Here is a 24,901-nt window from a genome sequence, read left to right as displayed (position 1 = left end):
AGGCCCAGCAGTTGTTGCTCAAAGGGCTGGGGGAGGTGTTCGACCCAAGGGGGGATTGTGGGTAAATCATGGGGAGACTTGCGGATACCCCCTGCTCTTCTGCAGCCATGGTGTGAAGGAGAATTCCCTGGGCCACTGCCTACTGCTGAGGGCAGGTGGGGGCAGAGTGTGCTGAGGCCCTGCAAGGTGGATGAACAGACATGGATGGAAGGTTGCCCAGGGGAGGCCCAGCAGCTTCAGGGGCTGGGGGAGGTTTCAGACCCAAGTGGGGTGGATGTGAAGGCGTTTGAGGGAGGGACATTGTCGGTACCCGCCGCTCCTCTGCACCCGCCGCTCCTCTGCAGCCAACATCAGCACTGTTGTTAAGAGCGGCTAGGTTCCCTGATGCTGGTCTGCGTGCGCAGATCCGGCCCCTCCCAGTTGCGCCAGAGGCGGAGGGAGGAGGAACAACCAAAAGGGAAGGCGAGGAGGAAAACCCTGTACCAGGAGTACTGGAGGTTGTGCACCAAACTGTGAATGGCTGAGCCCAGGAGGGCCAGGGATAAGCAATACGCAGGGGTGCTTTGTGACTAAACAAGGCCATGCCCCTTTCCGTCATATGTTGTTCTCCCGCCTCTTTCTGCGCTTCAGCAAAGAGAATTGCAAAATGCCGGCGATTAACGGATATTATCACTGACTGTATTCATATCTGAGCTGTGTTCCCCAGACTGCTGTATACAGGGGACATCACAGGGCGGTATGGTCGGACAATAAAGGATGTTATAGGTTGCTCAGAGCAACCTTACATATGCATAGGCCTTCACCATCATTCGATGGTCGGCGACCATCAAATGATGGGGTGTGTCCCCAGAGCCTGCGAATGGAAGTTTATGTTAAATATCTATTCGCAGCCAGTGCAGGCGAACCGCGCTGCGAGGGGGGGGGGGGGGGCGAGTGGCCTGGCATTCGGTGAATTCGCAGCATTGTGAGTCACCCAGAATAACACCCCGTGTATGAGTGGCATAATTTATATGCCCTGGGCATAAGCTTCTTTTTTTTTTTAAAAACAGAGAGAAGATCAGGTGAATACTTCCTGCAGCAAGAAAGTCCATAGTTAACTCTATCACTGCATTTTTTTAAGCCATGACTGTTAGCCATGATCCGTATTTGCCATCCTGTAAGAACCAGGGGCAATTAGATTTTCCGTCGGACAGGTTATTTTAATAAAACCTACAAAATCTTATTCATGTTGGCATTCACGACATATACGGCGGAGTAGAGAAACACGCACATCCTGTATTACCCCCACGTCATTTTAAATATTCCCCTGTAATACAGCAGCGCGGTTATATTGAGTACTAGGTGATTCATCGCGCCCTACGGGCGCTCTTCACACCGTCGTAAGGGGCTGCGCCCCCTTAATTTGTGAACGTTTGTATATGAGAAATATGGTTAGAATTGTATGAAAGATGCCCTGTATTGCAACTTAGGTGTCCGCGAATCGCGGGAGGGGGGGTCGCGGAGGGTGCCGCGAATTGCAGGAGGGGGGGTCGCGGGGGGTGCCGCGAATTGCAGGAGGGGGGGTTGTGGGGGGGTGGATGCTGCGAATCGCGGGAGGGGAGGGATTGCAGAGAATCGCGGGAGGGGTGGGGTGGGTTGCCGCAAATCGCGGGAGGGGGGTTACGGGGGCGGGGGTTGCGGCGAATCATGGTAGGGGGGGTCGCGGGGGATGTGCCGTGAATCACGGGAGGGGGGGTCACGGGGTGGGGTGCCGAGAATCGCGGGGGGGGGGGGGTGTGTGTGTGCCGTGAATCGCGGGAGTGGGGGTTGCGGGGGGGTGGGGGGGGTGTGACGCGAATCGCCACAAGAAAAAATCAACACAGAAAGGTCAACACATGTAAATGTTGACATAAGTGTGGCACTTCATTGGTGTCCATGTCGACACATGAGAATGAATATGAAAACATTCAAAAAATGAAAAAAAAAAACTTCAAAAACTCATGTCAACCTTTTTCATTGTCGACCATAGCCATGTCAGTGTTTTCCATGTGCAATTTAATTCTGGAGCTGCCGCGAATCACGGGGGGTGCCGCGAATTGCGGGAGGGGGGGGTCGCGGGGTTGGGTGCCGCGAATCGCGGGAGGGGGGTTCACAGGGGTTCCGGTGGGGGGGTTGCCGCGAATTGCGGGAGGTGGGGGGTCACGGGGGGTGCCGCGAATCGCGGGAGGGGGGTTTGCGGGAGGGTGTGACGCGAATCGCCACAAGAAAAACTCAACACAGAAAGGTCAACACATGTAAATGTTGACATAACTGTGCCACTTCATTGGTGTCCACGTTGACACATGACAATGAATATGAAAACATTCAAAAAATGAAATAAATCTTCAAAAACTCATGTCAACCTTTTTCATTGTCGACCATAGCCGTGCCAGTGTTTTGCATGTGCCATTTAATCCTGGGGCTGCCGCGAATCGCGGGGGGTGCCGCGAATCACGGGGAGAGCGGGGTTCATGGGGGTTCCGGTGGGGGGTTGCTGCGAATTGCGGGAGGGGGGGGGGGGTCACGGGGGGGTGCCGCGAATCGCCGGAGGGGGGGTTGCGGGGGGTGTGACGCGAATCGCCACAAGAAAAAATCAACACAGAAAGGTCAACACATGTAAATGTTGACATAAGTGTGGCACTTCATTGGTGTCCATGTCGACACATGAGAATGAATATGAAAATATTCAAAAAATGACAAAAAAACTTCAAAAACTCATGTCAACCTTTTTCATTGGCGAATCACGGGGGGGTGCCGCGAATTGCGGGAGGGGAAGTCGCGGGGGTGGGTGCCGCGAATCGCGGGAGGGCGGGGTTCACAGGGGTTCCCGCGAATTGCGGGAGGTGGGGGGTCACGGGGGGTGCCGCGAATCGCGGGAGGGGGGGTTGCGGGGGGTGTGACGCGAATCGCCACAAGAAAAAATCAACACAGAAAGGTCAACACATGTAAATGTTGACATAAGTGTGCCACTTCATTGGTGTCCATGTCGACACATGACAATGAATATGAAAAAATTAAAAAAATTTAAAATAAATCTTCAAAAACTCATGTCAACCTTTTTCATTGTCGACCATAGCCATGTCAGTGTTTTGCATGTGCCATTTAATCCTGGGGCTGCTGCGAATTGCGGGGGGGGGGTGCCGCGAATCATCGGGAGGGGGGTCGCAGGGGGGGTGCCGCCAATCGTGCAAGGGGGGGTCGCGGGGGGGTCCTTTTTGCCGCGAATCGCGGGAGGGAGGTCGCGGGGGGTGTTTTTTCCGCAAATCGGGGGGGGGGGGTCACGGGGGAGGGTTTGCCGCGATTCGCGGGAGGGGGCGGTCGCGGGGTGGTGGTTATGCCGCGAATTGCGGGAGGGGTCGTGGGGGGGGGGGGGGTTCTTTTTGCAGCGAATCGCGGGAGGGGGGGTCGCGGGGGTGTTTTTGCTGCGATTCGCGGTAGGGGGGGGGTCGCGGGGGAGCGGGTATTTTTGCCGCAAATCGCGGGAGGGGGGGGCGCGGGGGGGGGGGGTGTTTGCCGCAAATCGCGGGAGGGGGGCGCTCACCTGGTGGCTGTGGAGTAGCAGTGCTGGGCAACATGGGAAGGCAGTGGGTGTCTGGCACTGTCTGTGGGCTCACTGGGCTGGTTCTCTGTCACATACCTCCCAACATGACCCTCTCCAGGAGGGATGGGGGAGGTTCCCACAGATGGGGGAGTTGTGAAACATCCACTCGTGGGCCGTTCGCTCGGCGTCTTACCACATTCGGACGGTGTGAGCGATCCGTACAGTAGGTGGGGCTAAGAACACTCGGCGGCCGTCCGAAAATACGCAATCTTATTCATGTTGGCATTCACGACATATACGGCGGAGTAGAGAAACACGCACATCCTGTATTACCCCCACGTCATTTTAAATATTCCCCTGTAATACAGCAGCGCGGTTATATTGAGTACTAGGTGATTCATCGCGCCCTACGGGCGCTCTTCACACCGTCGTAAGGGGCTGCGCCCCCTTAATTTGTGAACGTTTGTATATGAGAAATATGGTTAGAATTGTATGAAAGATGCCCTGTATTGCAACTTAGGTGTCCGCGAATCGCGGGAGGGGGGGTCGCGGAGGGTGCCGCGAATTGCAGGAGGGGGGGTCGCGGGGGGTGCCGCGAATTGCAGGAGGGGGGGTTGTGGGGGGTGGATGCTGCGAATCGCGGGAGGGGAGGGATTGCAGAGAATCGCGGGAGGGGGGTCGCGGGGTGGGTTGCCGCAAATCGCGGGAGGGGGGTTACGGGGGCGGGGGTTGCGGCGAATCATGGTAGGGGGGGTCGCGGGGGATGTGCCGTGAATCACGGGAGGGGGGGTCACGGGGTGGGGTGCCGAGAATCGCGGGGGGGGGGGGGGTGTGTGTGTGCCGTGAATCGCAGGAGTGGGGGTTGCGGGGGGGGGGGGTGACGCGAATCGCCACAAGAAAAAATCAACACAGAAAGGTCAACACATGTAAATGTTGACATAAGTGTGGCACTTCATTGGTGTCCATGTCGACACATGAGAATGAATATGAAAACATTCAAAAAATGAAAAAAAAAAAACTTCAAAAACTCATGTCAACCTTTTTCATTGTCGACCATAGCCATGTCAGTGTTTTCCATGTGCAATTTAATTCTGGAGCTGCCGCGAATCACGGGGGGTGCCGCGAATTGCGGGAGGGGGGTGCCGCGAATCGCGGGAGGGGGGTGCCGCGAATTGCGGGAGGGGAAGTCGCGGGGGTGGGTGCCGCGAATCGCGGGAGGGCGGGGTTCACAGGGGTTCCCGCGAATTGCGGGAGGTGGGGGGTCACGGGGGGTGCCGCGAATCGCGGGAGGGGGGGTTGCGGGGGGTGTGACGCGAATCGCCACAAGAAAAAATCAACACAGAAAGGTCAACACATGTAAATGTTGACATAAGTGTGCCACTTCATTGGTGTCCATGTCGACACATGACAATGAATATGAAAAAATTAAAAAAATTTAAAATAAATCTTCAAAAACTCATGTCAACCTTTTTCATTGTCGACCATAGCCATGTCAGTGTTTTGCATGTGCCATTTAATCCTGGGGCTGCTGCGAATTGCGGGGGGGGGGTGCCGCGAATCGCGGGAGGGGGGTCGCAGGGGGGGTGCCGCCAATCGTGCAAGGGGGGGTCGCGGGGGGTCCTTTTTGCCGCGAATCGCGGGAGGGAGGTCGCGGGGGGGTGTTTTTTCCGCAAATCGGGGGGGGGGGGGGTCACGGGGGAGGGTTTGCCGCGATTCGCGGGAGGGGGCGGTCGCGGGGTGGTGGTTATGCCGCGAATTGCGGGAGGGGTCGTGGGGGGGGGTTCTTTTTGCAGCGAATCGCGGGAGGGGGGGTCGCGGGGGTGTTTTTGCTGCGATTCGCGGTAGGGGGGGTCGCGGGGGAGCGGGTATTTTTGCCGCAAATCGCGGGAGGGGGGGCGCGGGGGGGGGGTGTTTGCCGCAAATCGCGGGAGGGGGGCGCTCACCTGGTGGCTGTGGAGTAGCAGTGCTGGGCAACATGGGAAGGCAGTGGGTGTCTGGCACTGTCTGTGGGCTCACTGGGCTGGTTCTCTGTCACATACCTCCCAACATGACCCTCTCCAGGAGGGACACAATGCTCTGTTTCTAGACTTCCCCTTAATGTATGATTGCCATCACCTGTTTTAAACAGGTTAATTTCTCAGAAAGGTGTTCAGCACAGATGAAGGCAATAACACATTAAGAGGAAAGTCCAGGAACAGAGCGTTATAGACACAGACACCCACTTTGAGTGACAGATGTAGCCAAATATATAGGAGATAGGGAGATGAATGAAGTTTAAAATATGTCATCACTTATTAACTTGGATGCTGCTGAAAGGACTCATTGTACTGTTGTTATTATTATTACTAGGGTTTTTTTGTTCATTTTAGCCATGGTCTTTTATCCTATTAATAGTAGCTGGCTAAGGAACAACGCATACCTTGTTGAATATATTTATAGACAATTACATTTAGTATGAACTACTATGCGAGATAGATATTGCCCTCATCGGGAGATTAGCAATAGGCAATTCATATGTAATTGATGATAATTAGAAAAATTAAGTGTGTTTAGTGTGTAAGGAGATATTTAAACAAAAACCACAACAAATGCATAAAGTGACACGGTGTGTACACCCCCTGTTGAAATATCCCACCCCCAAGGAGTCACTTCTCTAGCCGTGGATTTGCATAATTAGTTATTGCACGGTATATGGTCATTAGGTTTGCCCATATAAGGTCCACATGGCGCACGTCGACATACGAAATAGGTCAACAGGGTTGGAAGGCTTGCTAATGTGCGAATTCGCAGTGGACTGCGAGGAGACAGCCACCGTCCAGACACAGAAAAAAAAACACTTGTGTAAATTTGCGAATGAATCACTAAAGCTGGCCATACACTTAAAGATTTATTGCCCGATCTGGCTGGTTGGAAAATTGGCTGGCTGTGAAACTACACATCCCAGCATGCCTTGCCATAGTTTTAGCATTCCCTATTAGCAAAATTGTGGCAAGGCATGATGGGACCCGCAGTTTCACAACAGCTGGAGGGCCATAGTTTGGACATGCCTGCCCTAGATGTATGGGTACACAGTATAAGTAATGTCTGATTATATCATGCAATCAGACATTATTATAGACACAAGGCATAGAGAGGCTCATATCAGAACCAGCATGAGCTCTGATTGGTGGGATCTGTGCAACTTGGACTAGGAGTAGTGTCTGCTGCACTAACGTTTCCAAGTCAGAAAGCAGACATCTGTCAAATTCAATGCTCATTTATCTTTTTTGGGGGGTAATGATCAGCATTAAATGAATACATTCAGCAAAGTGTAAGCTCCATAGCCTGTAGTTATTAAATCAAAGATTAGACAAAAAAAAGGATCATATTTGACCCAGTTCTAACACATTTTAGCTTCAATGGATAAATTGCATAGTAGTTACTATGATTTGCCATCATTTTAAAATACAGTAATGTTCACTTAAAAAAAAAAAAAAAATCTTATGTTACTTTCCCCAACCTACTGTATAGCCTTCAGCTGCACATTAGAACCTGTTTAACCGCATGCTCACAGAGGACCTTACCTCAGACCTTAATAAAACCTCTGCCTGTAACATTCAGTCAGTAGTCAGTCACACATTACCTCATAGCCAAGAACCACCCATGACTCAGCTCATAGTAAAGGCCCACACACACTTGGCGACTTTGAGCTGAAAGCCGCCCAGTGTGTTTGGCCCAGCGATGAGCGGTGAGTGCTGCTGCGCGCTCCCACATCATCCCCGGGAAAGCTGCGCATCTGCTGGTAATACCAACCAGCAGATGAGCAGCCTTGCATAACGCTGCACTACGCAAAGCCGTCCTCCCCCCACTGACAGCGCCGGACAGGGGGAAAGCTGCTCTGTGTGTATGCACTGAGCGGCTTTCCCCCCAGCGATGATAGCGATCATCGCTGTCCATACACGCTGGCCGTAAATCGCCCAGTGTGTATGGACCTTTAGGCTGTCCAAACATTGGTGGGAGGATATACATGGAACAGGTTGTGGGAGAGATGCACTAAAGGGAAAAGGAGGAAAACCCCCATTATCGGGAGTTTTGTCACATTTCCCCATGCACTATGGCCCTTATTCTGGATCACTCACAAAGGCAAATTGCTTCTCAGATGGACAAAACCATGTGCACTGCAGGTGGGGATGATGTAATTGTGCAGAGAGAATTAGATTTGGGTGAGTTATTTTGTTTCTGTGCAGGGTAAATACTGCCTGATTTATTTTATACTGCAATATAGATCTCACTTTGAAGTAAAACCCCACCCAAATCTAATTCTCTCTGCACGTTACATCTGTAAGGGCTGTTTGGGCTCATTACCATATGCGTACGTGCCACGTTTCATGGGCGTTCACATGAAAACGCTGGGCGTACGTATGGTAATCCGGTCGTGACGCACGTGTGTGGGGCGGACAGCTGACATAGCCGGATGCCAGCTGCCCGTCCATATCCCTTTCCGGAGAAATGTCCGAGTGGTCTGGAGCACCATGGATGGGGGAGGTTCCCACAGATGGGGGAGTTGTGAAACATCCACTCGTGGGCCGTTCGCTCGGCGTCTTACCCCATTCGGACGGTGTGAGCGATCCGTACAGTAGGTGGGGCTAAGAACACTCGGCGGCCGTCCGAAAATACGCATCCGTCCCAGTCAACTAGAATAAGGGCCAATGTTCAGGACTGTGGCACCCCGGGGTGCCTTAAGACACTGGGGTGCCTTGGATTGTTGGTCCAGAACAAATTCAAATCTTTTATGTAAAAAAGAATAGCTTACATAAAAACATGTGGACAAACAGAAATGAATCTTGTCCCACATCACAGGTGCGGCAACGCTCACAGAGAAGATCAACAGCACAAGGTCGACTATGACAAATTGTCAACATGAGTTTTACGCATTTTTTTTCGATGTCAGTATTAGCGCAGTACAGTGGTTCCCAAAACGTGTGCCGTGATACCTTACGGTGCCTTGGGGGACATGCATGGGGTGCCCTGGTTTGGTGGTCCATGACCAATTCAAATTATTTATGACCAATGTAACAGGCAAATTGCTGACAAACAAGTGAATCCTGTCCATTACCACATAACTGACAACAAGGATAACATATAAAGGAAACACCATTTACTTCATTTTATATATTTTTTCTGACTTTCTCATTGAGAAGCATTTGAGTTATGGGTGCCAGGAAAGAAATTCTGATACTCAGGGTCACAGGATTCAGAAATGTTTGGGACACAGCGGCATAGTACAAATAATGTATAAGACACTTTGATGCACTTACCACATGCTGCCTCCAGTAGTCTGCTTCTACCTCTTCTGAGACAACTAGTGGGAGTCACACACCTGACACTAATTCTGCTGTTGGCAAGTGTGAATATAGACAGGTGTACTTAGCTTGTGTCCATGCATATTTGTCCTATAATGACATTTAATATAGACCTTGTAGGTCATTCAAAGGGGTATATTCAATGCGGCCGGTGAGGGGGGTTGTATGGTGAGGATGGCTCATGGTTGCCAACCTGAGGGAGAAAATGCTCTGTTCCTGGGCTTCCCTGGTAATGTATGATTGCCATCACCTGTGGTGAGCTGGGTAATTGATAAGAAGGTGTTTCACCACAGGTGATGGCAATCATACATTACCAGGGAAGTCCAGGAACAGAGCATTTTCTCCCTGAAGGAGAGGGTCAGGTAGGCAAGTACCGTATTTATCGGCGTATAACACGCACTTTTTTCCCCCTGAAAATAGAGGGAAAAGATGGGTGCGTGTTATACGCCGATATGCGTGCTATACGGCGGTAATTTCACCCGGCGGGTACCTGTAATGCCTGTAATGCCGGGTGTTGCTGTTATGCGCGTTGCTGTCATCCACGGGACGCCTACTAATCTCGCGTTCTCTGCTGCTGCTGCTGCTGCTCAGCGTCGGGTCCTCGCAGCAGCAGCACGCTTAAAACTCCTCCCTGTCATCCACGGGGCGCCTACTAATCGCGTGTTCTCTGCTGCTGCTGCTCACCGTCGGGTCCTCGCAGCAGCAGCACACTTAAAACTCCTCCCTGCACAGTGACTCCTTCCTCCCTGGCTACAGCAGCGTCATCAGCCTTCCCAAGCGCTGGCTGTAGCCTGGAGGAGGAGAAGGATTTCTGTGCTAACTGTGCTGCCCTGCTTCTGTTATTCAAGGTGGATTTTTTTTTTTCTTTTACAGATAATCAATTATGTTAATAAACACTGTAATAAAGTTTTTATTTAGAAATCCCCTCTTAAAATGAAGGTGCGTGTTATACGCCGGTGCGTGTTATACGCCGATAAATACGGTATGTTTTCACTAATTTTCTGTTATGACATCTTTTGGCACACAAAGGAGTAATTTGATCAGTTGAGTGGCCTCTAGTGGACACCGAAGGTACTTTACCTCATAGAGAGGAGTAGTTAACCTTTTATATATACATTTTTCACACAAAAAGATGACATTTTTGTACTTTGACGTATTAATGATGTACTTACAGTAAATAAAGTTGGTTCTGAGCCAATGGAAATGCTTGGGACTCAATCTCAGCAATGGTTTCCTTAGAAACAGTGAATGTATATTTTAATAATAAATCCCCAAAATACACTCAGGCCTAGTCTGACTGGATCACTGATCGTGGTTGCCAGCCTATTGGGACCCTTTTATAGGTCTGATCACTTGCTGGCCTTGTGGCTTTTGACAACTGATATTGTACTTGTTTTGTTTTTATTGTTTTGTCGCTGTATTCATTTATCTATTAATTGTTATTAACAAATTCTACTTCACAATTGGACAATCGTTTCCATAATCGCTCTTCTGATCCTAAAGCTGTGTACACACGGGGGGGGCGATAGGGGCTTAAATCGCTGGAAATATGGTCGCTGGCGACCATATTGCCAGTGATGCGAGTGTGCCCTAGCGATAAATCGCCGGGTGCGCGCTCCCGTTTTCAGCCCCATTCTAAATCACTGGTCGCAGGAGCTTGCTCCTGCGACTAGCTGATTACCTCTGCGGCACCGCCAGCAGAGGTTCCCTTTCATCAGCGACCATCTCTGGTCACTGATGAAAAGGAGAAACTTAAGGTGCGTACAAACGGGGGCGATTTAGTGCAAAATCGCGGGAAATATGGTCGCTGAGCGACCATATTGCCCGCAATGGGAGTGTGCAACGGCGATATATCGCCGAGTGTGCGCTCCCGTTTTTGCCCCTGTGGTGATCGCTGGTTGCAGGAACATGCTCCTGCGACCAGCTGATTTCCACTGCCGGGCTCCCCCCGGCAGTTTCTTTCTCATCAGCGACCATCTCTGGTCACTGATGTAAAGGAGAAACTGAGCAATATATTGCTCAGCCATATATAGCTCAGCAATATATCTCCCCCGTGTGTACGCACCTTTAAGGGGAAGGGAGGGTGTTGATATTTATGGTAAATATGATGTTTAAAGTCTCCCAATACCACTGAGGGGGGGTGAATGTTTATCTGTAACTGAGGCAATCAATGACAAACTGTGATTAAAATAAACAAAATAACTACACTGAATATTGGAGGAAAAGATTCAAGGGGAAATCCTGGCAAAAAAATGATATTTTGAATGTACTGTAATCATTTTAAGGATTAAAATCCCACAAGTCAGTCATGAAAAAGACAACAGGGGCCTCAAACCAGAATTAACCAGTCATGGCCTGTCTATTGGGATCTGTGGAGTGATGCTGCTGTGATGTCATAATGATGCTGTGATGTCATAATGGTTACTGCCTACATAAAGACTATGCTGTTGTTGGCTCAGTCACACAGACCCAAGGACCTGGAAATGCACAGTTTACTGGCAGGAGTCCTTTTTTTCATTTCTTTCTTACTTTCACTCTTTCTCTCCCTCTTTTTTGTTTACTTTCTTTTTTTATTTATTTATCTTTCTCTCTTTTTCTTTACCTTGTTTCTTAGTCTCCCTTACACATTTTTCGAGTCTCTCGCTGTTTTTTCTAGATATATCATAGCTTCTTAATGCCCAGAGGGACGGGCAGTTCTTCAGCCATGGGTCCCCAGAGGTTTCCCCCACAGGGGGTTTTTCCTCTCCTGAGTGCTGAAGGATGATTCTTTAGTGAGTCATGAGGCTTCCGCCATCTTGTTCCTCTTATAGGACAAGTTTGTAAGAACTTTATATCAATCTTGGCCCAGAATTCCCTTTTTAAAATAAAATAAAATAAAAACCCTTTATTTCACACATATATTTTGCTTAAAGTTGTCTCTATTTTTTATTGATAAATGCACTTAGAGGTGAAGAAGCAGAAGTGAGGTCTTGTGAGGTAACTTGGAGGAGAGTTGGTTATGGACAGTAATACAATGGTGGGGAGAGGGTGAAAGGTCAGCTTACACCCCTTTTCCACCAAAATACCAGGTCATACCCAGGATTTTGGCGGGTCTCCACTTGCATGTCCCTGTTCCCACTGCCCTGTTTTATCGAGTTTTTCACAAGTTGACACCATTTCCACAGAAAAGGGAAACCCGAGAAAGCAGGGCAGCAGGCGGGCACAGCCGGGTTGACGGTCTGCGGTGGAATGCGGGCACCAGCAGGCTGTCAACGGTAGGTGGCCAGGTAGCCGGCGGGCAGACTGCGCAATGGCTAAACTCCCTTGCTCGGGTGGAAAATCCTGGGTAAGAGGTGTTTCCACTGCTCATTACGCAGGAAAGACCCGCTAAAAACCCTGTGACCAGGGGAAAAATTCCCAGGCAACTTTATCTGGGATTTTTATCTCATCACAATTTCCACTGACAAGAATCCCGGGTAGGTGTGCCTTCCTGTGCAAAAATCCCAGGATATTTACGTCAGTGGAAAAGGTGAAGTACAGGTGTGAGTTCTGTCATGATATATGGATGGTAAACTCCTGACAAATAATAATACTAATAAGAATAAGAAGATGAAGAAGAAGAAGGAGAAGATTTATTTATATGGCAATTTTCTCCAATAGGACTTAAGGCACTTTACAGAAGGTACTACCAAAATACTCGGGACCAGAAGCATTTTGGATAACGGAATATTTAGTATTTCAGTATACTTGTTATGATTCAATGCGGTACTGTATCTTGAGGACGGGACCCATGTGTGAACACAAAATGCAGTTATGTTGTATAAACACATCAAACACATACAATACACACAAAATATATTGTGGTTTAAAAACATGAAACAAAGGTTGTGTACTATCTGAGACACCGCTGAATATTAATGCTGGCAATATTCCATAGAAGCCTAGGGGACGTGCTGACGAATTAGCTGGAGAAGAAGGGGGCTAGCATGGCGGCTCTGATAGTGATCACTGCCAATTTTCCCCCATGCCCGCGGGACACTGCAACCCACCGGTGGCACAGCAGTATAGTGACCAATTAGCGGGAGGTATGGGGATATCCCTAAAACCTGAACTGTTGGGCTGCTTTTTAGACTGTTAGGAGGAATTCAATAAAGCATGAAAGGGTTAAGGGGAAGACTTCCTCTCTTATTTAAATGCAGCCAATCTTTCTAAGAAACATTTAATCCATCATCTAATTAAACAAGATCTCCATTGTGAAGACCTGTTTTGGAGAGGGTCTTAGCACAGCAGTCGTTCTCAGTGTGCTGTGTGCAGACTCAGCTGACCGAGATCCCCGGATTCGCTCATGTGAACCTCTCATCGTCCTATTGATAGGAGCTGGAACGTAAAAGACTTTGTCAACATTTTTGCTATGATTACGGCTGGTGGAGAAAAGGCTGAATGCAGAGTCCTGAGGTGGGATTACCAACAGGAAGTCTGCCGAGTGTGGGAAAATACCCCCCCACACACACACGTCTACAGTCCTGGTAAACCCCAGACAGGTTTGCATATAAAGCCGCCTTTACTAATATTTTAGTAATTGCTGACAAATTAGGAAAATTTCACATGAATCTACTACTTATTTAATTATTTAGCCCTTTCTAGAAGATAACGGATAGTATCTAATTGGTTGCCTATAGCAACAGCCCATGTGAACTAGAACTCCCATCTTAGTAAATTTCCCCCCACTGAGAACAAATTGTTGAACTATATAGCTATTATCAAATTGCATCACTGCACAGTGGGGGTGGGTGGGGGTTTGGGGGGGCCGGACCTATGATGTCACAATGACATCATCACACATACCTCCTTTTGCCCTTTTCCAAACAGAGGCGGTAACGTTTACTGATTTGAGTGAGATGGAGAATATACATGATATAACCAATGTGTATACCATCGGAGTGCGCACAAATAGGAATCAGACCCTTTATCTCTCTCCACTGTATATATCTCCAAGACTTGATGCACCCCCCCCCCAAAGAGTGCTAAAGTTGCCCATAACAGCCTATCAGCTTCTACCTATCACTTCAGAAAATGTACTTGGTAAATGGCAGGTAGGAGCTGTGGGTAACCTATCCACGCTTTAGGAGCTTTGATACCCCCTGACGAGTTTGGGTTATACAGATCTGCGTGTAATGAAGTAGGAAGTAACATTGTGGGGTAGATTTATCAAATGTTGGAGATAGATACGGTGGAGTAGTTGTAGCAACCTTCTGTGAATTGACAGTTGGGGAAATTTACTAAGATAGTTCCATTACGATAACCGGATGATGGATGAACATGGTACAGGTCCCCATGCATTAGGATGGCAGATGACAGACCGACAGTGCTTAAGGCCAACAGCTACAAATGGTTGAATCACAGACATGCCCAAAGCATGACCAGCAAAGTGATGGTGTGATTCACGTAGGCTCAGCCAAACTAGTATTCGGTCCTCAGACCGAAGGTGCAGCTCTGCGCATGTGTATTGGTAAATATACGCATGTGCAGGGCTGCTGTGTGAGCGCCTTTGATGACTATCACAGTTGCCGAGTTACTTGCGCAGAGGTGGGTGGGCGGTGGGGGGACAAGGGGCTAGCGCATGGGGACACAATAGAAGCCTATGGTCTTCTTTTCATGACCCCAGCCACCCTGCACTGACCCCTGCCGTCACACACTGCCCACGCCACCCCACCCCCTCTCCCCTGGGGCGGGATGTACCAAGAGGAAAATGTGGTAAAACCATTTTACTGCATTTTCCTATGTATTAAAACTGTGATCAGATGGGATTTTTAATTGTACAAGCACCCTGATGGGTGCTTACAATGTTAAATGCACCCCCATTGTCAACGCCACCCCCACTATCAATGCCAACCCGAAGCGTGGCGACTGCAGCGAGCCCGCGAGGGGCGGCGGTATGCGTCCTCCGACCTTTTCGTACCCCCACTATCCACGTCGGCGTGGAGTTGATTTTAGATAGTGTGGCGAGCACAGTGAGCGCACCGAGCCCCGCGAGGGGACCAGGAATACATGTAAAGTAATCCACGTCCGCTCGCCACGCTTCGGGCTCGGCGGCTCGCTGCACTCGCCACACTATCTAAAATCAACTCCACGCCGACGTGGATAGTGGGGGTACGAAAAGGTCGGAGGACACGTACCGCCGCCCCTTGCGGGCTCGCTGCAGTCGCCACGCTTCGGGTTGGCATTGATAGTGGGGGTGGCGTTGACAATGGGGGTGCATTTAACATTGTAAGCACCCATCAGGGTGCTTGTACAATTAAAAATCCCATCTGATCACATTGCATAGCATGCCGCTATATTGCATGCGATGCAATGCCGTATGATCACCATCGTGGGCGCCTGGATAACACATACGGTAAGTAACCCAGGTCCTCCTGGACCCGAAAGGTAGGCCCTTCCTCCCCCTAGTAACGCAGCCGGACGTCCTTCTGGCTGCAGGGGGGAGAAGGAGGTGCCTGCTTAGCTGTCCCCGGCGTGAGGGGAGAAGCAGACGGCAGGGAGATGATGGGGGGTCTCCATCACCACACCGCGATGCCAGCCGCATATGTTAGTACATATGCACTGGCATTGCGGTGGGCAGGCGGCGATGGATTATAATACATCCCACCCCTGATGTCCGGGTAGCGTCCTGCTGTGCTGCCCGGACCAATGACCTCCTCCTCCCTAGCACCAGAACATCCCCCTTCCGGGTGCAGGGAGGAGGAGGTGGAGCTGTCTGAGCAGGAGGCTGCCTGGCACAGGAGTAGAGGTAGAGCAGCTGGGATCTGCTCACCCCCCGCCGGTGGTTTCACAAAGGGCAGCGGTTATCACTGGAGCTGTCCTTTGCACTACTAATCGCATGTTAGTACATCTGTGATTAGTGTCTGTGCGATGTGTGGCGTGATATACCGCAGTTGCTCGGTACATCCCGCCCACAGTGTGTATAAAGCTTTATTGCACAATGATGACGAGCAGCTAACCAAACTTATGGATGAGGGCCAAGGTGTGACCAAGTCTGCAGACTATCCCGTGATCTTACCCTCCGTGTGATGCAGGAGCACTGGCGCAGGATTTATAACTCTGCATCGGGGGCCATGTTGTAGAACAAAATGCTCTCTCTCGTGTTGCCAGGTTTCCAGGGCAACAAGGAAGCATGGAACCATGTAGTAAACATTCTCTTAAGGCAAAGGTCTCTATTGCAGTGACCACTTGCACATAGTAGACAGTATCTCTTCTGAATGATTGACTTCTATTCACCTTTTTACCCATCCCTAGTGCTTGTGTCCATCCTTCACTTACAAACAAATATAAAGAAAAAAAAAATAGTTCCTGTAGCACAACAGCCCCAATCTGAGCGGCATCACCCACTTTATTGTGACAATAAGTAATGCAATTTATTCCAAAGGGTCTTTGTAAGGAGCCAGCATTCCAAATATACAAAAGTGACAGGCTAAGGGCCTGATTCAGGGGAGAACGCAGTGTCCCTGTATGGTACTGAATCTGCAGAATCTCTGTGGGTCCTTGGGTGCTGGTGTCAGGGGCAGTGGCAGAACCTGTGGGTGGTGTGCCCAGGTGCAAAAGTACAATTTGGGCCCCATTCCTCCACCCAAACTCAAGTTCACAATATGCAAAATGGCAGTGGGTGACAGGTGGAGGCAGGGGGAAGCAGGGGGAAGCAGAGTGTGGCAGGGAAAAACAGTGGGTGCCAGGAAGAGGGTGACAGGGGCAGCAGTGGGCACTGCACCTGTTGCACCAATGGTAGTTCTGCCTGTGGTCAGGGGAACTGAGCCTTTACAAGCAGATGCTGATAAGGACACGCCCAGCCTTATAGGGCTAGATGCGACAAGCTTCAAATAGTGATATATATATCCAGCCAATCATCTCCTAACTGTTAAGTTACTGTCTGGGTTTGAAAAATGACAGTTTGTGGCTGATTAGCTGCTGCATTATCACCTTCCACTTTATCACTTTAGTCACCAGCCAGAATATCGGAATCACGTGATTTCTATATGTCAACCTCTGAATCACCCAATACGTGTGTCCTGAGGAATCTACAGCCCTTGTATGTTCTCTGTTCATATAACTGTGAGCTATTGCTCTGTGTTATCAGGTAGTTAAACTCTGCTTAAACTAAAGATAAAACATTAATGAATGAAAGCAAAATAAATGCACAAAAATAAATGGGCAGATTCATCAAGCCTTGGAAATTCAATTGGAGAGAGATAAAGCACAAACAAAACAGGTCGCAATGGTCATTTTTCAAACCTAGGGCGGGATGCACTAACATCCGCCACCCCTTACCACCCCCTCCGCTGGCTACTGCATCAATACTATCGCATATGTTGGTATCACAAAGGGCAGCTCTCGCCTTAAGGACTGCCCATTGTGAAGCAGCAAGTAGTGGGTGGGCGGGTCCCCGGCACCTCTCCCCCCTCCTCCTGCCCGCCTGCTGCAGGGCTCTCCTCCCTGCACCAGGAAGTGGAAGTACGGGACTAGGGAGGAGGCTGCCTGGACATAGGTGAGGAGGGAGTGGAGCGGCCAATGCGGGGTGGCGGGGATCCATGTGGGGCAGCGGGGGATGCGGTAAGAAGCCGATTGAATCAGATTGGTTAGTACCTTTATCTCTTTCCAATATTTGATAAATCTTCCCCTTAATTCCTTCTAGTAAATATGTGCGACTTCAATAAGTCTCTGAACATTTGTTCACATGTAACAGTCAGCTGTGATTGTGCAGAGCAGGACAGGATCCCAGGGGACTGCCAACTATGCCAGCAATACTTAACGTAATGCAGCTTTCATCTGTAACGCAAACGCTATGGGTGAACTGTACGTCGCCTATGCACATCCTCAGCGCTGCTATCGATTCTCATTAAAAGATAATTAAAGGCATCTTTGCATTTTGAAACTGCTTAGTGCTCCTATAAAGGGTAATTGGACGTTTTGTACGCTATGCGAGAACTCAATCTTCTATCTGACTTACACACAAGGACAGTGCTGCACAATGAATGTGCCATCAATGTGTTATATTATTAATACCTTATTTATTTTATTATTAATACCGGTATTTGTTTCTTAGCATGGCGCCCATCGCATCGCATACCAAAAGGCATGGGTCCTCAAACTGCGGCCTTCCAGATGTTGTGAAACTACAAATCCCAGCATGCCTTGCCACAGTTGTGCTATAAGTGAGTGTTAAAACTGTGGCAAGGCATGCTGGGATATGTAGTTTCACAACATCTGGAGGGCCGCAGTTTGAGGACCCATGCCATGTCCTGGGACATAACAAGGGTATAATCGGGGGTAACTCTCAGGGTGCATCAGGAATGTCATGTAATAAAATGTTATGTTGTAACAGTCACGTTACCCCATTACAGTTCTTAGGTACAGATGATCTTAGTATACGGGAAGGAGGGAAGGACAGAGGAAGAATTCCCAGAACTATAAAGAGGGCAGGCAGTGTGCATGGTGGGGAGGCCTGTAGAGAGTCTATTGAAGGGGAGAGGGGAAAGAGGAAGCTAGTAAAGAATTCAAATGTGTCCTGGGGTGAAACTAATCACAATATTAGAGCCATATCTAAAAATAAACATAAATTAAAATGCTTACTGGCTAATGCAAGAAGCTTAGTGAGTAAAATCGGGGAGCTAGAAACGGTGATCAGTAGGGACGACTACAACATCATTGGTATTACAGAAACATGGTGCAATGAGTCGCATGACTGGGCATTAAACATGGAGGGATATACACTCTACAGGAAAGACAGGGAAAATAGAAGGGGCGGGGGGGGTGTGCCTATATGTAAATAATAACTTAACATCATGTGAGAAAAATATGAGCACAGACCTGGAAGAAGACAACTCGGAGACAGTGTGGGCAGAGATAACCGACAATAATAAAAAAAACAAAAAACAAATTTATAATAGGGGTATGCTATAGACCACCAAATATAAACGAAAGGGAAGAGTCTCTTCTTTTAAACCAAATCAAACAAGCATCAAATCAGGGTCAGGTATTAATTATGGGGGATTTTAATTTACCCGACATTGATTGGGAAAACTAAACAGGTAAATCAGCAAGAAGCAATGGGTTCTTGAGCTTACTTAAAGACCAGTTTATTACACAAACGGTAGAAACTCTAACTCGTGATGAGGCACTCTTGGACTTAGTAACTATTAACAAATAACATAGACTTAGTTTCAAACACAAAAGTAATTAAACAATTAGGGAACAGTGATCACAATATGGTTTCACTGGAAATCAACTTCAGTAAATTACATCAAAAAGGATCTGCAAAAATACTAAACTTCAGAAAAGCGAACTTTGAATTATTCAGGGAAGCCCTAACAGGAATTGGGTGGGAAACGGTTATGGGGGGAAAAAATGCAGAGGAAATGTGGGATACTCTAAAAAAGGTGCTTGATTCACTAACTATTGAATACATTCCTAAAGTAACTAAAGGTAAATTCAACAAAAAAAAGCCACCATGGTTGGACAAAGAAGTAAGGTCAGCTATCAACAATAAAACCAGAGCCTTTAAATTCTATAACAATAACTTGAATGAGGCGGCGTTCGCAAAATACAAAGAATCAAACAAAACTTGTAAAGGGGTAATCAAAGCAGCTAAAATATTATATGAAGAGTGCATAGCCACTGAAAGCAAAACCAACCCAAAGAAGTATTTTAAATACATAAATAGTAAACGTTTAATTAAGGAAAACATGGGCCCACTAACTGATACTAGTGGAAAAAGTGTTACTGAGGACAAGGGAAAAGCAAAACTGTTAAATGAGTTCTTCTCATCAGTATTTACTAAGGGAGAGCAGACTGTGGAACGAACATTTACCACAAACGGGACAAATAAGCCAGATCTCATTGTGGATTTTACGCCGAAGGAAATAATACTTAGGCTAAGCAAACTCAAAACACATAAATCACCAGGGCCAGATGAGAAACATCCGAGGGTATTAATGGAATTAAGGGATGAACTAGCTACCCCCCCTACATTATATCTTTAGCAAGTCACTATCGTCAGGTATAGTACCAAAAGATTGGAGAATAGCAGAGGTAGTGCCAATATTCAAAAAAGGAAAAAAGGAAGATCCCGCTAATTACAGACCCGTTAGTTTAACATCAATTGTGGGTAAACTATTTGAAGGATTTTTAAGGGATGGTATCCAGGAATATTTAGATCAATGCGCACAAATAGGAATCAGACCCTTTATCTCTCTCCACTGTATATATCTCCAAGACTTGATGCACCCCCCCAAAGAGTGCTAAAGTTGCCGATAACAGCCTATCAGCTTCTACCTATCATTTCAGAAAATGTACTTGGTAAATGGCAGGTAGGAGCTGTGGGTAACCTATCCACGCTTTAGGAGCTTTGATACCCCCTGACGAGTTTGGGTTATACAGATCTGCGTGTAATGAAGTAGGAAGTAACATTGTGGGGTAGATTTATCAAATGTTGGAGATAGATAAGGTGGAGTAGTTGATCGTAGCAACCTTCTGTGAATTGACAGTTGGCGAAATTTACTAAGACAGTTCTATTAGACATGGGACGTTGCTATAGGAAACCAATCAGAATTTATTTAGCACCTTCTAGATGATAATAGAAAGTATCTGAATGGTTGCCCATAGCAACATCCCATCTTAGTACATTTCCCCCCTTTGGAGCTGATGACTCTGTACTTTGGGGGTTATGTATCAAGCAGTGTAAAGAGAAAAGATGGCCATTGGTCTTGGTAACACACTGTACAATTGTCTGGGATATTAGGTATATGTATAATGTATGCCCAGCATCGTCTCCCACGGTAACCGGATGATGGATGAACATGGTACAGGTTCCCATGCATTAGGTTGGCAGATGAAAGACCGACAGTGCTTAAGGCCAACAGCTACAAATGGTTGAATCACATACATGCCCAAAGCATGACCAGCAAAGTGATGGTGTGATTCACGTAGGCTTAGCCAAACTGGTATTCGGTCCTCAGACCGATGGTACAGCTCTGCGCATGTGTATTGGTAAATATACGCATGTGCAGGGCTGCTGTGTGAGCGCCTTCGATGACTATCACAGTCGCTGAGTTACTTGCACAGAGGTGGGTGGGCGGTGGGGGGACAAGGGGCTAGCGCATGGGAACACAATAGAAGCCTATGGTCTTCTTTTCATGACCCCAGCCACCCTGCACCGACCCCCGCCGTCACACACTGACCACGCCACCCCACCCCCTCTCATCTGATTTCAGGGCAGCCTCCTGCTGTGCTGCCCGGTCCAATGACCTCCTCCTCCCTAGCACCAGAACATCCCCCTTTCCAGGTGCAGGGAGGAGGTGGAGCCGTCTGAGCAGGAGGAGAAGGGGGAGAGAAGCGGGGATCTGCTCACACCCGGCCGGCTGTTTCACAAAGGGCAGCTGTTATCACTGGAGCTGTCCTTTGCAATACTAATCACATGTTAGTACATATATGATTAGTGTCTGTGCGATGTGTGACGTGATATACCGCAGTTGCTCGGTACATCCCGCCCACAGTGTGTATATACAGCTTTATTGCACAATGATGACGAGCAGCTAACCAAACTTATGGATGAGGGCCAAGGTGTGACCAATTCTGCAGACTATCCCGTGATCTTACCCTCCGTGTGATGCAGGAGCGCTGGTGCAGGATTTATAACTCTGCATCGGGGGCCATGTTGTAGAACAAAATGCTCTCTCTCATGTTGCCAGGTTTCCGGGGCAACAAGGAAGCATGGAACCATGTAGTAAACATTCTCTTAAGGCAAAGGTCTCTATTGCAGTGACCACTTGCACATAGTAGACAGTGGGGCAGATTTATTAAGCTTGGAGAAGAGATAAACTGGAGATAAAGCAGAGAAAAGGTAAAAGGAGATAAAGCACCAGCCAATCAACTCCCAACTGTCTTGTTCAAAACACAGCTGATTGGCTGGTGCTTTATCTCCTTTTACCTTTTCTCCGCTTTATCTCCAGTTTATCTCTTCTCCAAGCTTAATAAATCTGCCCCAGTATCTCTTCTGAATGATTGACTTATATTCACCTATTTACCCATCCCTAGTGCTTGTGTCCATCCTTCACTTACAAACAAATATTTAAAAAAAATAGTTCCCGTAGCACAACAGCCCCAATCTGAGCGGCATCACCCACTTTATTGTGACAATAAGTAATGCAATTTACTCCAAAGGGTCTTTGTAAGGAGAACAAGAGAAGGGTTGAAGATCCGCACAGACTCTAAATCTGTGTAATACTTATTTGACCAACTTGAAAAACTACAGGGCTTGATGAATTCTGGTAGTTTAGGGGGTTGGTGGTGCGCCCAGCGTTTAAAAATCAATGGTTAGACACTGGGGGTTTGTTTGTCAGGAAAAAGAGGCTGACAAAAAAAGAAAGAGAAAACGCTTTTTGGGCGCACTCTTTTGTAAATGATTAAATTAGATAATTAATACATAAGTTTTATTTTAGACTTAATTTAAAATAGGGTGGCACAAAGAATTGTTTAGGATTAGAGATATTAAAATGTGTGATCCTTGTACTGGTTTAGTTCAAGGAATATTCGCAGATTGGTCACACCTTTAATATGTCATTTAAGCACTGTTTTTATCAGAGGTACAATTACCAGTGATAGTAGGCAGTGAAAATGATTCAGTTCCCCTCAAATGCACAACAATTAATGCTTAATAGCGTCAAGTAATATACCTGAATTGGTAGTATGAGGAGAAAAAAGTTACACAACCTCGGTATATAATTATGGTTCTTTAATAAACACTCACTCTGGCAGTCATTGTTGCAGGTATTTATTTGATACGGCGGCTCCTACCCCTAGTTTTGATGTTGCCTCACCTGGGCTTCCCCGGGGGTCTCCCACCTGGGTACTGTCCTGGCCCTCCACTGCTTGGCTTCCAAGTTCGGAGAGGGTTTGGGCAGACTAGTGGGGTATGGTGGCAATATCTTGGGGTTTAGTGTCCCATCAAATGTGGCCTGTAGGGCTGCAAGAGGGGATCACTTCACCAGGCGCAACAGGTGAATCCTAATGGATGCTGGGTCTAAGAAAAATATACAGATATATATCGGTTTGGGGATTTAAATGTCCCTGGATAATTTAGGCAATTGGACACAAGTTGGTCAGTATGATCATAAAACTAACTCTAATATTCCTATAGATACATTAATTAGGTAGAGTATGTTTTGGCTGAGAGCACAGTATGATCACAAAAATGTAGCAGTTGGCTGTTTGCTGGTGGCAGAATTTTAAAGAATTTTAAAGATATGGTCACAAGCGATAATTGCACCATTTGAGATGACGCCACACACCATGCAATTGGGGATACACTTAACAATGGTGCTTATCCAGACAATAACAATTCAGGGAGGCATAGATGGTTTGGTGGCACAGATGAAATAGATACAATTAAGGCACAGGTAGCTGTAGATATTAGGGTCTCTACCCCGCTGCTTGCAGCGGTGGGGGAGCGTTTATCCAACTTGCTATATTATCATCAACCTGTGGCAGTTGCCTGTTTGCTGATCGTGAAGTTATGGGGATATAGTTACAAGCGATATTTGCACTGTTTGAGGTAACGCCACACACTGTGTGGTTGCAGATTTTGAGATATGGTTACAAATAGTATTCATACAGTTAGTGGCAATGCTTTGAAGGAGGCATGGATAATTCGTTGCAAAGTTGAAAGGGATACAATTAGTGCAGAAGTCGCTGTGTGTATCAAGACCGCTACCTCGCTGCTGGCAGCAGTGAGGGAGCGCCTGTCTGACCTGTTGCCGCTGCCTACGTTAGCGGCTGACGTGGAACGATCGATAGTCCCGCACAGCTGATTTCACATGTGGAGAGGTGACCCGCTGGATGCTGTGTGACGGAGCCGTAGGTGAGGACTTCGAGACGTCGGATTCGCTGCTTGGCTGCGCCGGAGCTCGCTGGTGAGCGTATGGGTAGCGGCGTGTAGGAGCCGGGGGCTGCCGCTGATGTGCTTGCTAGATGGCCGGAGGAGTGGGAGGCTGGAACTTACAACTGGACACGTGTTTCGCCTATCGGGCTTCTTCCTGCAGTGCCACATTTGATGGGACACTAAACCCCAAGATATTGCCACCATACCCCACTGGTCTGCCCAAACCCTCTCCGAACTTGGAAGCCAAGCAGTGGAGGGCCAGGACAGTACCCAGGTGGGAGACCCCCGGGGAAGCCCAGGTGTGGCAACATCAAAACTAGGGGTAGGAGCCGCCGTATCAAATAAATACCTGCAACAATGACTGCCAGAGTGAGTGTTTATTAAAGAACCATAATTATATACCGAGGTTGTGTAACTTTTTTCTCCTCATACTACCAATTCAGGTATATTACTTGACGCTATTAAGCATTAATTGTTGTGCATTTGAGGGGAATTGAATCATTTTCACTGCCTACTATCACTGGTAATTGTACCTCTGATAAAAACAGTGCTTAAATTACATATTAAAGGTGTGACCAATCTGCGAATATTCCTTGAACTAAACCAGTACAAGGATCACACTACATTTTAATATCTCTAATCCTAATCATTTCTTTGTGCCACCCAATTTTAAATTAGGTCTTTGTAAGGAGCCAGCATTCAAAATATACAAAAGTGACAGGCTAAGGGCCTGATTCAGGGGAGAACGTAGTGTCCCTGTATGGTACTGAATCTGCATAATCTCTGTGGGTCCTTGGCTGGTGTCAGGGGCAGTGGCAGAACCTGTGGGTGGTGTGCCCAGGTACAAAAGTACAATTTGGGCCCCATTCCTCCACCCAAACTCAAGTTCACAATATGCAAAATGGCAGTGGGTGACAGGTGGAGGCAGGGGGAAGCAGGGGGAGGCAGAGTGTGGCAGGGAAAAACAGTGGGTGCCAGGAAGAGGGTGACAGGGGCAGCAGTGGGCCTCAGGGGCCCCAGTGCACTGCACCTGTTGCACCAATGGTAGTTCTGCCTGTGGTCAGGGGAACTGAGCCTTTACAAGCAGATGCTGAT

The 24,901-nt window shown here is 47.9% G+C and overlaps 1 protein-coding gene and 1 pseudogene across 3 annotated transcripts in view; one reads left to right on the top strand and one right to left on the bottom strand.

Annotated features, from left to right (window-relative positions):
• JAKMIP1 (janus kinase and microtubule interacting protein 1) overlaps positions 1 to 24,901 on the bottom strand; it is a 320,143-nt gene that overhangs the window by 275,236 nt on the left and 20,006 nt on the right. The gene's annotated exons all lie outside the window — the stretch shown is intronic.
• LOC146039855 (5S ribosomal RNA) lies at positions 23,999 to 24,117 on the top strand (annotated as a pseudogene).

Source organism: Crinia signifera, chromosome 1, assembly GCF_055691185.1.
Source record: "Crinia signifera chromosome 1, ASM5569118v1, whole genome shotgun sequence".
NCBI classification, from domain to species: Eukaryota; Metazoa; Chordata; class Amphibia; order Anura; family Myobatrachidae; genus Crinia; species Crinia signifera.
Note: the sequence above shows the minus strand (reverse complement) of the source record. Positions and strands in the feature narration are given on the sequence as shown.